Genomic DNA, 12,219 nt, shown 5'->3' on the forward strand with positions numbered 1-12,219 from the left:
ATAGGAATAAGGTAAATTAGGTAATGGGGAGATTCCAAAATAATCCTGAAGCCACGTACAAGGAAAATCTCTATAATGGGGAGATCAAGTCACGAGACACAAGAGCAGTCAAATCGAGTCTCGAAACTCATGAACCCTAGTAATAAATACAGCAATTAATATACCCTAATTTTCAATCCATTACAATCACCAATAATTTTAATGAATCGATAATATTTATAAATATATTTCATAATATAATATATTTTTTGATATTTCAATTGTTGAACATAGATGATATTCTAAATTTTCAATAAAATAGCAATTTTCATAAAATTTTATCCATGAAACATGACCAGAAAAAGATAATTTATAGGGTACATGATTATTTAATGGAAAATATTTTTCATCTTCACTCTGCAACAGGAATCCATCCTTTCTATGTCTCCCCATCTAGTTTCCATAAATAAAACCCACATGAAAATAAAATTATGCATTTGTTGTATATACGTATGTTTACAGGATAATTTGTTGAACATTCTGAGATAATGATGGGTTTACAGGATAAGTTATACAGGGATTGGTTGGAGGCTCTTTAGATCACTTATGTTATGTAACTAAAATCTTGTATTAGAATATTATAAAATATATTATTTTACGAATTATGTTCTAGAAAATGATTATTACTTTTTTAAAATCCTAAATATCGTATATGTACTGCATGTAAAATATTATCAAATATTTTATTTTACGAAATATATTTAGTTTGCAGAATTTCAGCTTGTTGCAGAACATATATACATATTTTAGTTATTAAACTTATAAAATATTCAACAATTTTAATTAATTACTGATAATATTTTTTCTTTTTTTGGATAAATAATGAATTAGTGATATTCATAATACATATTTCACAAAATAACATATTTTATCGAGTTTTCATTGTAGAATACATATAATGTCCGAATTTTCAGATAAAAATGTGGTCTCGATGGAATATATTATTGAGATGATTTTACAATTTTAAGATTTTTAGTAACAACTGAATTACAAATTACATGAATATATATTCATTAGACATTAAATTCTGGAAATTTGTTATTTAATGATTAATACATGCTATAATTGTTTTGGTATGTAGAAATGATACACATATATTATATACCTAAATATGGGGATGTTTTTGGGAATAATTTTTGAAGATTTTAGGATTCCTCCTAGATAAATGATGTTCATCCATCTCTATTTAGGGAATTTATGTATATTATATATTTAAAATTATTTTTAAAAAATTATATTATCGAAATTTATAATTAATTCATTATATTATGTATTTTTTAGTTTTTTAAAATAATAAATAATTGAGTTTTAATATTTTGGTCGAAGTTAGTCAATTTAAAATGTGACCACCAAAAAGTGAACGAGGGAGTATATGAAAAATTAAATTTACTGATGTTATGCTATATATTTATAGGGTTAAACTCAAATAAGAACTAGTTTCTCGGAAAATTAGTATGTTCTGTAATTATATTTATGTTTTCTGCAAATATTTTTTAATTATTTTTTTTTCAATTGCATCAAAAATTCTCATAACACATTTTAGTTTTACATAACAAATTTAAAATTTCAATAAACAATATTATAATTATTATAAAATACTAAATATAAAAGCATAGTATATTTTGTAATTTATGCATAACATATGTATATGTTATATTAAAAAAATCATATTTTTTTCTATATACAAAATTTTGTTTTCATTAACATAACACATGCATTTTGAATAAGAGATACAATAACAAAAAATGAAGTATTCTCTAGTTTTTCAATTAAGGTGTTCTCCATATAACCCAACCATACATTGGGTTTGAAGCTCATAAGCAAACCAAATTTAGCCGTTTTATATTTTACTTAACCATTAATGTAACTATAATTGTTACAGATATAAGCAAAAAATTATAACGGTTCAGGTTGAGAGATTTTCATTTAAACCGCTAAGAAAAATAAGTGCATATATGTACTAGGTAAAAATTTAATAAGTTAATAAATTATCAATCAAACAAGTTCATAATCTTACAATTTGGATCTTTTAATTTTAATATTTAACATCAAGTGTACTTAACATAATATGAATTCAACTAAATATTAATAATTCATGTAGTATATGTATCCTCAAATATATAAATAATATATTATTAATATATTCGGGTGATTTGAAATTAACAGGAGGTATAAAAGATAAATCCAAACCAAACCGTTATTTTTCAAACCGTTGTTTAAAACAGTTGATTTCACTACAGAAAAATAGGGCAAAACCGACCGCCATAATTGGACGGTTTTAAGGGAAAACGGTCGGTTAAAGACTTAAAACCGACGACGCATGGTGGTCGTTTAAGACTGGTCGGTTATGACATGTGGTCGTGTTTAATGGTCATAACCGACCATATATGTGGACGGTTATGTATCATTGTCCTGAACTAATAAGTGTGGTCACTTTGTACACGTATCACCACGTGTGCACACGTGGTGCCATGTCATTTTCTCAAAACCGACCACCAGTCGTCGGTTATGTGGTCTTTTTAAATGTTGATTGAAACTTATAACCAACCGTGGTCAAAATATGCACAATGGTCGGTTTTACACCAGAAGCCAACTTAACTAGATATAACCGACCACCCTATAACCGACCATCCTGTCAAGAACATGGTCAGTTTATGAAGAAGATGATCGGTTATGTCTGTAAATGGTCGATTTTATGGGAATTGTAATGGTAAAAAATGGTCGGTTATGTATTATGTCGGTCGGTTTTGATGCTAAATTGTTTTAAAAAAATGCAGGTTTTCTACAGTCCCATACCAAACCAATCCAAATCGACAAAATACCAATTCTCTACACATCCAAATCAACAAAACACCAATTCTCAATTCAAAATAAATAAATCAAATTAAACTTTATACTAAATCCGATAAAAAACTACTATATATAATGTCATAACCATAATATATCCAATCAAACAAAATACTAACTCCGACAACCGGAGCATCAAATCGCAACGTAGCTTTAAAACCAACATAATAAAGAATCGCATTACAAACATAGCATCATCCCATAAACGAAAAAGTCTTAAATTACAATCATCCCATAAATGATAAATTTAACTAATCCGACAAAGAAATTTCGGACGATTCACCGTGTTCATCTTCCTGCCCACCATGACCACCAACATCATCAACGTCCTCATCATCCCTCACCTCGTCCTCGGATGTATAATCCTTTTCATCTTCCAAAGCACGCCGATTGTTTTCCTATATGCACAATTATAAACTAATTATAAAAAAGAAATAAATTATTTGCAAATGAGAACAAATATTTAAACAACACAAATTAGTTTATACCTCAGTAATACGAGTTTCGATTTTCTGGACAATATCTTCAACCAAACTCCCAAAAATGTGTATAATTTCACCACCAATTAGGTTGTTCCATTGTAATCTTTGACTTGGATAGGAGGATGGATCCGAGGCCTCAAGGGCGGTACGAGCAAATGTGGCTATCTCCTCATCGGATAGTTGGCGAGCAAACCGACTTGGATTAGCACGAATCTCTGTAAGCACGTTTCTCACGATGGCAAGATAAACATTGTCGGGGATGGCTTCACGTTGTCTAGGAGCGGATGAGGATGAGCCGGCTTCATTCCGGGTGGAATCTCGATAGCGCGTAGCTAATGTAGGCAAAAGATCGATGGTTCGAGCATTTTGGAATCTAACAACATAATTCTTCTTTGGCTTTTTACCTTCGGGGACCCCCAATGCTTCCATCCACCAATCCTATGGCTCATCTCTATCACCTATTTGTGTCACCTCCATGGGCATACACTCAAGAATAGCGGCATATCGTTCCTACACAATTTTCAAATTTTATTGGAATAATTAAATCTATAAAAATACAAATAAAAATGAGAATGCACGCTTAATTAAATCTATAAAAAAATAAAAATAAAAATGAGAATGCATGTTCCTACACAATTTTCAAGTTTTATTGGAACTATTAAATCTATTAAAATAAAAATAAAATGAGAATGCACACTTAATTCTATTTAAAAAAATGAGAATACACATGTAGACTTAAAAAATATTCATTACCGCAATACGCATGACAGTCAGAGTAGTGTAGACGGGATTTTCCGGATCCGATCCAACTCTCATATGACACTTATCCCAAACCTCAAGTCTCGTCGGTTTCTTCTTATTTTTGTTCGTCATTACCTTTCAACATATAAACAACTTATATTAGCACGTGCTTAGTTGACATTATTAAACGAGATAAATATGTATGTATGTGTGTGCGTATTTGAAAAAAATGTCATTACCTCTCGCACTTTGTTAAATGACCGAGCACAGGCACTATGCAATCTTTCAACTTGTTGCCGGTTAGCGGATCCAACCGACGACCTATGTAAGTTCCCTTTATTTGTCTCCCAATACTTTAAAAGATCCTTCCAAAAAGCAACAGACCAATAAGGCAGCTTTAAAGATTCCTTTGAAACGCCCTCTTCTCTTGCTTTTCTGTCAACTCTTTTTTTAAGCTCATTCAACGTCCTTTTGATTGTCACCTTGATGTGATCTTCAACAATTTTTCGGGCTTTTGAACGGCTTTGCCCCTTAAGATGTCTATAATATTTCTAAAAATTGCAACAAAGATTAAGGATAAATACATCATAAAATTAAGAAACAAATGCAAACAAAACAGGGTTTTAAACTTACTTGAAACTCTAAAACCCTTGCATTTAACCAACCAGGATTATGTTCTTCAATATCGGTAAAAGTATAACGCCCAATAGGCCACTTCTCCCGAATCATGCTTAACAAAGTCTTTTTAGCGGTATCATTTTCAATACTATATACAAACAAAGCAATGAACATAAGCTCATGCACTTAAGAACACAACAATATATAGGAATAATGCAATTTAAAAACTTATTTAAGACTTACTGTCCATCGAAGATATCAATGCGGTATTGCTTCAATGTCGGTTTTTCTTCATAGATGCCACTTGAATGTGATCGAGGTCGCCTTACTCGCCATTCTCGTTCCTCGTTAGGTGTCATGTGTCTAGTTGGATCATTCGGGTCTGAATCTGAATCCGTCGACTCATCACGCAAACTCAATTTCCCTATCTTTTTCTTTCCTCTACGATTGCCCTTAGTGCCCTGTCCTTTGCCATTCGACGTGCCTTTTCCACCATTACCCTTGCTAGCTTTTCCCTTTCCCTTATCTTTTTCTTTTTCAACTTCCTTCCCCTTCCCTTTCCTCGCCATCGCAAACAACATCATCGTAATCATGACCACCACTACCATCCAAGTAAAAAGATCCTAAAATGAGAAATATAAGAATTTATTAGCACAAATATACGAACATACAAATCGACGACAAAAATGCATATAAAATATATGCAATAAATCAAATAAATCGACTTGCATATAAAAATATATCCAACAATTTCACAATTTATCCAACAATTACATAATTTAGACCATACCATCAAATAAACTTAATTTTACTATTTATATAATAAATTAAATTTTGAAAACTCATACATTAACTTCGATTACAAACCTCGATTACGAAATCACATCACATAAAAATGCATAGGAAATTATCCAACATTTTCACAATTTATCCAACAATTACATAAATAACTTAATTTCACTATTTATTCAATAAACTAAAGCTTCAAAACTCATACATTAACTTCGATTACAAACCTCGATTACGAAACGAAATTACGGTAGCGTAAACAAATATACAAACATATTATGAGAGTGTAAACATATATACATCACACACACACATACGTATATTCAACAAATTAAAGCTATAAAACTCATGTAATTAAGGTATAATTATAAATTTTGAGTACGAAATGAAATGACGTGAGCGAAAGAGAAAACCCCTAAAAATCTACCCTAAAAACAGATTTATACTTATACATATCTCAACAAACTGATGAAAAAACCCAAATTTTTACTTATACGTATATTCAATGTAATATATAGTAGATAATGTCAAAGATTACTGGAGCTAAAATTGTCATTAGCAACTCTGATCATAGTATGAAGCAAATCAAATGGACATCTGATCTGAGTAGAAGATTAATGAATAGTTATTTTCAATAATCTGTTATGCTTGCGGTCAACCCTAAGTAAGTTGTATTGTTATCTTAATTTGTATTTTGTACTTGTAACACTTAAAGTCTGTAAAAATGCAAAGGAGCAGACTGGAGTCTTTTTCCTGAAACAGTATCAAGCCTAAGGATTCTATCTGGAAGAAGATCAAGAAGATCATGCCTCAGAAGAATTTTGAAGAAGCTGGGAGTTGAATAAATCTGTTTGGAGAAAAATATTCTAAGTTAAGATCTCTACAAGTCACAGATTTAATGTTATAGATAAGTCATTTGAGAACTCCAGAGAGTACCGACGGATAAGCAATATCTACTCGACGGATGAGCAATATCTACTCCACGGATGAGCTATATATCTATTCGACGGATGAGCAATATTCTCCGGGAGTGGAGAAGTCAGGAAAGCTACTCAAGAACTCAAGAAGATAGCGACAAGCCAATTTTAAAGAACTGAAGATTGGAGATATCGACAAGTCATTCCTTCACTAGAGAACTCAGAGTTATCGATAAGTCATGGTGAAGATGTGAAGACTAGAGATCTCGACAAGCTGAAGACCTCTACAAGTCAAACTCAATATGGAATGCTAGAGATCTCGATAAGCCTATGTACTTATCGAGATGCCAAGTGTTCTATTAATTCAAACTGGAGATCTCGAAGTACAGTCTCAAAGTCCAGAATTGCAGATCAGTTCAATATCCAAGGTAAACAATCAACAAACAATTCAACAGCTGGATTGACAAGTCTACAAAAAGCAGCTTGAATAGTGTGCAAGATCAATGGCAAAGATTAACTGACAGAGGAAGATTAAAGTAAATACGGGATGCTAAAGATATGCTAAGCCAGAAATGGAAGATTTGCTTTTCTATAAATAGAAATGACAAGTGACAGTTTAGAAAAGCTAATAGCATGTCTATTATCCACTATGTAAACCAGCAGTTAATTGAGTTATAAAGTTAACATTTGTCCTCTAGTTAAAAGTAACAATTTAGATCAAATCTCTTGTATCACTCTCAAGAAGAAACTGAGCTCTTTAATATCAAAGAGCTTAGAAATTTTGTAGCAAAACAGTCTTAATTTTTAATATAAAAATTAAGTGAGTTTTAAAGATTTGTGTTCTTTATTTTCTGCAAGTTTAAATTCTGCATGAACACTTTTCTATACAAGATTTAATTTACTTTGTTCAACCATTAACTTTCAAGAAAAGCCTAAAATCAGAAAAACACATTCACCCCCCCCTGTGTGTGATTCATTACCTAACATTCAACAAATCAACCAAAATCGACGAATATTTGTCATGCAATCATTGAGATCAGGGAAGGGAGAGACTTGAGCAGAATAACTCTGGAAGTTCTATATGGAATTCTTAAAACATATGAACTAGAGATGATTCAAAGGCAATCATTGAGATCTGGCCAAGGACATGTTATAGATGGTTCAAGTGCTTTAATAGTAAATGAAGGCCAAACATCTAATGATGAACCAAGATCTCATATTCCAGTTGCCTCAACAAGTGAGCAGAGAACCATTGATTCACAGGAGCAAGTCATACTAGAGTTGAAAAAGGATGAGTTCTATACTCTTGAAGAACTGGATGAGCTAGATCAGTAAATGGCCCATCTGGCTAGAAAATTCTCTAACATTAGAGTAAGGAAGCCAAGATACTTCAAAAGTAAAGGACAGTCCTTTAACAAAGATAGCAGCTGGAAAGAGAAGGGGAAGTATAATTCTGATAGCAAGAGTGGTTACAAAACTGGATCTGTTGATAGATCTAATATAAGATGCTTCAATTGTGATGAACTAGGCCACTTTGCTACAGAATGCAGGAAACCGAAGAAGGCAAAGAAAGATAAAGCGTATCTTGAACTTGAAGCAAAGTATGAAGCTCTTCTGAAGAAACAGCAAAGCAAAGCTTATATTGCAGAAGGTAAAAGTTGGGATGACTCTGAAAATGATGAAGATGAAGAACTAGGAAACTATGCACTCATGGCCTTGGAGCAAGGAGAGTCATCCTCATCTAAATCACAGGTACCAATTCTTACTTCCACTGATTTAAATGTGAATCAATATAAGGAAACTGTTGAAAGGATGAGCACAGAAATATTTCACATTCATACAAGCATGTTAGCTGCTAATGAAGAAGTTAGAAGATTAACAAAGTTAAATGAGAAGCTTGAAAGTGAAAAACAAGAAGCTGAATTGTTGATAGTGGAGCTTGAAGCCTTGAAATAAGAAAATGGATATTTAAAAAACAAGCTCAAGTGTGCAAATGAGATTGAGGTTGTGCTAAGGGAAAAACTGGAGAAAAGTGAAGTAAAGTTGAAGTCCTTCAAGAATGCATCTGAATTGGTTGGTCAGTACCATGAGAAAAACAAACCATGTGCATACATTGCTATTGGTCTTGATTATGATGCCTTAAATAGTAAAAATAAAAACACTGGTGACAGAGGAAAAGCAACAAAGTGGAAATATTCCAGCAATGCTGAGAAATGTTGGGTCACCTTTGTTTAAGACTTGTGAAGTAACTTCAGTGAAGAAGAATTGATCATCAAGCAAGAAATTGCAGATGAGGACAATGAAAAGAAAAATGCAAGTTTAACTCAATCTTCCAAGGCTGAAGAAAATCTTATGGACAATAGAAGTACCAAGACTCCGGTCAAAGAAACCAAGATTGAAGATGCAAGAGAGAAGAAAAAAAATAGAAATGGGAGAAAGGGGATAACCAAAAGTAATAATCTGGCCTATATTGCAGATGTTCCTGGCAAGAAGTGTGGAAAATGTGGTTCTACAAATCATATAACCCACCTCTGTAAAAAGGGTGTTAGTAAGCCAACAGAAGGAGCTTGCAAAAACAATGAAGCATATTTAAATGATCCCTACTCATTCTGTGATAAGTTTGACTACATCCCTTGCAACTTGAAAGTGATGAAGAGTTGCCACAAACTGAGAGTAGATCTTAAAGAATCAAAAATTGAGTCTACATCAGAAAGGGATAGTGCACAACAATCATTAAATTCTATTTTATCTTAAACAAATCACTTTACTTCTGCTAAATCAGTTAACAAGAAGAAAGTACCCAACACTGCTTGGGTCACTAAACACACCTAAATCTCATTGTGTGCAGGGCAAAGTGAAGAAAGTCATATGGATCATTGACAATGGATGTTCCAGACATATGATAGGTGATAAGGCCCTGCTATCACAGTTTGAGGAGAAAGCTGGCCCATTGGTGACCTTTGGAGACAACAGCAAATGATTCACAATGGGATATGGCAAGATTGTTTCTGAAAATGTTGTCATTGGTGATGTAGCACTAGTAGCTGGTCTTGAGGTGTATCTTCTCAGTGTTAGCCAATTTGCAGACAAAGGCTTTGAAGTTTTATTCAACAAAGAAGAATGCACCTTTATCAGCAAGAAAACTGGTGAAATTGCTCTGAAAGGAGCAAGGAAAGGAAGCTTGTTTGTTGCAGACTTGGACTCAACAAATAAGGATGGTATTTGCTACTTCTATACCAAGGCATCAGAAGAACAAAGCAAGCTTTGGCATAAGAAGCTGTCTTACTTGAATTTCAAGGCAATTAAAAACTTAGTCAAAAAGGAGTTAGTGAGAGACATCCCCAAGCTGGAGTTTGCTCAAGTTGAAGTCTGTGAAGCTTGTCATAAAGGAAAGATGAAAAGATCTAGTCGCAAGTCAAAAACTGTGAAATACATTAGTGCACCCTTGTAGCTTATTCACATGGACTTGTTTGGGCCAGTAAATGTCTTATCAATTTCAAGGAACAGATATGCACTTGTGATGGTGGATGATTTCTCAAGATATATTTAGGTAGAGTTCATGTACTCTAAAGATGAAACTCCACATATCATAATTGAGCACATCAAGAAGATAGAAAATAGGCTGAAGATTACAATTGTGTGATAAGACTGAGAAGTGATAATGGAACAGAATTCAGAAATACTATATTAAGTGAATTCTGCAAAAGCAAAGGCATTGTTCAAGAGTTCTCAACTGCCAGAACACCTCAATAAAATGGAGTAGTTGAGCGAAAGAACATAACATTGGTTGAAGCTGCTAGAACAATGATGCAGGATGCCAAATTGCCAACAAGTTTCTGGGAAGAGGCTGTCAACACTGCATGTTATACTCAGAACACATATCTCATTAACAAGGCACATGGAAAGTCACCCTACTCAATTATGTCCAAGAGAAAGCCTACTATAAAGCATCTTCATGTGTTTGGAAGCAAGTGTTACATTTTGAAAGACAACTCTGAATATGTGGGAAAATTTGACTCAAAGGTCTTTGAAGCAATTTTTCTGGGATATTCACTGGAAAGAACAGCCTATAAAGTCTATGTGATTGATCAAAAGAAGATCATGGAAAGCACATATGTGACCTTTGATGATGATAAGTGTCCAGGCTTGGAATGCCTTGATGATAATGAAGCTGAAGCCCTTGCATTTGAAAACCTCAATATTGATAGTAATTCTGATGGAGAAGATGAAGTTAATGCACAATAAATGATGAATGAAGAGATTATTGAACAGGAAAATCATGGGAATGGAAGCTCATCTCAAATACCTAAATTTGATAGCACAAACTCAGGGGGAGAAAGAGAAGAAGGATCTACCAGTCATACCAATAATGAAGAAAATGATGAAGGCACAAGTCAACAAACTCACACAAGAAAGTGGGATAGAAGTCACTCTAGAGAGGCAATTATTGGTGATCTTACTGCTAGTGTGAGGAATAGAAGTGCAACTACTAACGAGTGCCTACATGCATGTTTTCTGTCCCAAGTAGAGCCTAAGAAAATTAATGAAGCTCTATTGGATCCTGACTGGATATCTGCCATGCAGGAAGAGCTGAATCAGTTTGAAAGAAGCAAAGTCTGAAAGTTAGTTCCTGCACCAAAGAACAGAAGCATTTTTGGAACAAAATGGGTATTCATGAACAAAATGGATGAAAATGGTATAGTTTCCAGAAAAACGCAAGGTTGGTTGCAAAAGGCTACTCACAAGAAGAAGGAATTGAGTATGATGAAACTTTTGCTCCTATTGCAAGACTTGAAGCTATAAGAATTTTTCTGGCATTTACTGCACATTCAAATTTTAAAGTGTATCAAATGGATGTCAAAAGTGCCTTTCTGAATGGTGAGCTAGACGAAGAAGTTTATGTGCAACAACCTCCTGGATTTGAGGATCCAAAATTTCCAAATTTTGTGTATAAGTTACTCAAGGCTCTATATGGACTAAAAAAGGCACCTAGAGCTTGGTATGACACACTATCAGATTTCCTATTGAAGCATGGTTTTACTAGAGGAACCAAAGACAAGATTCTCTTCTACAAGAAACATGATGAAAATATGATCCTAGTTCAGATCTATGTGGATGATGTCATCTTTGGTTCTACCATTGAGAAGTTATGCCAAAGATTCTCCAAGCTTATGCAAAGTAAATATGAAATGAGTATGATGGGGGAACTGAGTTACTTCCTTGGACTTTAAGTCAACCAAAGAAGTGATGATATCTTCATCAGCCAAACTAAATATGTCAAGGATCTTTTGAAAAAGTTTGGAATGGTTGATTGTTCACCAGCATCTACACCTATGTCTACTGCAACAAAGTTGGATGAGGATAAAAAGGGCAAGAGTGTAGCTCAAGCTACAGAGGGATGATTGGATCATTGCTTTACTTAACAACAAGTAGACCAGACATCATGTTTGCAACATGTCTATGTGCAAGATTTCAAGCCAATCCAAAAGAATCACATTTGATGGTTGTAAAGAGGATTTTTAGATACTTGAAGGGGACTTTTAGCTTGGGATTATGGTATCCTAAGGGAACTGGTTTTGAAGCTGTTGGATACACAGATGCAGATTTTGCTGGATGCAGGGTTGACAGAAAGAGTACCAGTGGAAGCTATCAGTTCCTTGGACAAAGACTTGTATCTTGGTACAGCAAGAAACAACAATCTGTATCAACTTCTACAGCTGAAGCTGAATACATAGCTGCAGGAAGTTGTTGTGCTCAAGTGCTTTGGATTAGAAATCAGCTAATGG

This window comes from Apium graveolens, chromosome 7 (genome assembly GCF_009905375.1).
Source record: "Apium graveolens cultivar Ventura chromosome 7, ASM990537v1, whole genome shotgun sequence".
Lineage (NCBI taxonomy): Eukaryota > Viridiplantae > Streptophyta > Magnoliopsida > Apiales > Apiaceae > Apium > Apium graveolens.